General features: G+C 43.4%; 1 non-coding gene across 1 annotated transcript; it reads right to left on the bottom strand.

The window, feature by feature from the left end:
• Window positions 1-100: 100 nt before the first annotated feature.
• Window positions 101-173, bottom strand: trnat-ugu (transfer RNA threonine (anticodon UGU)). The gene has a single exon. It is a non-coding gene; the product is annotated as a tRNA-Thr (tRNA).
• Between the last annotated feature and the right edge of the window lie 2,469 nt (window positions 174-2,642).

Raw genomic sequence — 2,642 nt, 5'->3', positions numbered from 1 at the left:
TTCCAAAATCACACACGATCTGAACCTCGACTTATCTCTTGTTTGACTTTGAGACTCTCTTCCCCTTTCCGACAGCTTCTACCAGCTAAACTTTGCCCGTAGGCTCCAGCGAGAATTGAACTCGCGACCGCTGGTTTACAAGACCAGTGCTCTAACCACTGAGCTATGGAGCCAAATGCTACAAAGAACTGCCACTAAGTGCAGCATTATCCGTGGATTGAGGACCAGGATGGGGTTTGAGGACGGAGATTTTTGATGAATGTGGAAATGTCTGAGGTGGAGAGCCGGAAGTTAAAAGACAGAAGTTGAAAGTGACATGATTTGACATGTGTATTCTGCATGTACTTGACATGTATGTTGTGTGTGTCATGTGGTTCTTCTTCAGAGTTTATCGTTAATGTTACATCTCTGATTTTTGCAGCTCTGATACAAGTTCATCCAGCTGGAAGATTTAGCTTGTTGTTCCCTTCACGGACGCTGTTTTTATTGAATGAAGAAATGAACAAAAATTTATTCACTCCGTGACTGGGAATCGAAACCGCGTCACGGTGCCGACGCTGATCACTGGACCCTCAGTGACGCTGATGTGACAAATATGGAGTGAGTTGATCATCTCTGCACCCATTGCTTCATTTCCAATAACTTTCTTATAAAAGAAAGTCACAATGAGGAATGACGGGAAGCGCACATGACAGGATTTGAACCTCAGTTAGAAAATCCCAATCCATCCCCTGGGCGGACTGCAGTCTCAATGTTTGCAATCCTGCTGTTTAATTCGACAGACAGCCATTCAACCGCTGTTCCCGTTTGTATTCTCCATCGGAGAAGCTCCACTCCTCCCAGCTTTGACAAAGGGTCATCTGGACTCGAAATGTCAGCTTTCTTCACTCCTTACAGATGCTGCCAGACCTGGTGAGATTTTCCAACATTTTCTCTTTTTGTTTCCGATTCCAGAATCCACGATAATTTGCTCCAGTCCTTCCACACTCGTTCCTTTACCTCAACAACTGTTTACATTGCTCTGTCCCTCCTCTTTCTTCATGCCAAAAACGACACGGCACAAACTCTTGCATTCAATCTGAAATGCTGGACTTCAGCTGCAGGGACCAAAACTCAAACCCATTCTGGCAGTAGCTGCAGTCGAACGCAACAACTCCGTAAAGACTGGACCTTCAGCCACTGGCTTAGATTACTCGGCTACGTTACCATGTCAGCAGTTGTGTCCTTTACTGGTATTGTTATTGAAATTAGCAGCACTGGAGCTGCGACAGTCCATCAGTTGGCTTGAGCCTGCTCCTTCACTGAATCAATTTATCCTGAACTCTGGAACAAGCAGGAATCACATCCAGTCAGAATCAGAATGAGCCGCAGTGAAGGACCAGCACCATTTAAACTGCCCTTAACCTTGTCTGGTACCCAACATCCTGCCAGAAATGACAAGAAAAAACCTCCTGTTGAATTTGCTCAGTCTTCACTTCAGGACACGAGGCGAGATTGTGTTTTATATGTTCCACCAGGCAATAACTGACATTTGTTTTTACGGTTTGGATGAGAGCAACAAATCTCCATTACCTGACCACCAATCCAAACAGCAGTGAAAGTGTCAGACTCTGACCACCAGACCAGCTGCTTGTAGCCTGTTTTACAACTTGCTTTACACACACTGCATGTGTTGCTTTATTTTTCGCGCCAGGCCAGACTACATTCACCACAAGCAAGTCTCTGTTGCAATATGGCACTTCTGTTTCCACCCCAGTGATACATTCAATCAGTGACAACATACAACAGACATTCCACTTACAATTAATAATTCCACTTCCGACTGTTTGAAACGAGACAGAACCATTTCCAAATATTTTCGTTGCAGAGTGAGGGAAAAGTTGAATAATTCAGTGTGAACGCCAAAATCTGACCTTTTTACCATCCAAATGTTACCTTACATCACCATCTCAATTGTCAGCCCTTTGCAGCCTATCACTATCTTTCTGCTACTGTGTTTGTTCTTGACCTGTTGCACATGTGACGTTTCCAGCTGTGATGTAGACTTGCAAAACTCGCTCGGCTCATATTAGTAGATCTACTTTCGATCAGATAGTAAATCACGTTATTTTTCAATAGTTTGCTGACAGCTATAAATAATCGTTCTCGAAGCGGGAATTGAAAACAAACAACACTGGGGACTACTGAATACAACCCACTGGACTCCCAGGGCCACGGGTGAACTGTGTTTTTCAAAATGACTTACCATATATCCCTTAATGTGTCCAGTTTGGATGGAACATAAGTGACTGCTTCAGCGAATGACAACACTGATTGTGTTTGCTGTGATATGAAATCGACAGTGAGGTCAAATAGTCCCACAAGATGCTGAAGTGATCGTGGTATATAAAATTCTAAATAGGATTGAAGAAAGTGAAATCTTTTTTCTTATGCGCAATCGGGAACACCATGTCAAATGTATAGGTTGAGAGGTGGTAGATTTAAAATTGAGATGAGGAGCTTCTCACCGAGGGTCGTGAATTTGTGGAATGCATTACCGCATAGCACGGTTGAGTCTGAAGCATTAAATGATTTCAAGAAAGAGACAGACATATTCCTGATAATTAAAGGGATGAGGGGATATTGGAACAGGTAGGGAGGTG

This window comes from Mustelus asterias, unplaced genomic scaffold, assembly GCF_964213995.1.
Source record: "Mustelus asterias unplaced genomic scaffold, sMusAst1.hap1.1 HAP1_SCAFFOLD_1871, whole genome shotgun sequence".
Taxonomy (NCBI): Eukaryota; Metazoa; Chordata; class Chondrichthyes; order Carcharhiniformes; family Triakidae; genus Mustelus; species Mustelus asterias.
The sequence above is the reverse complement of the archived record's forward strand: the minus strand, read 5'-3'. Positions and strand labels throughout refer to the sequence as shown.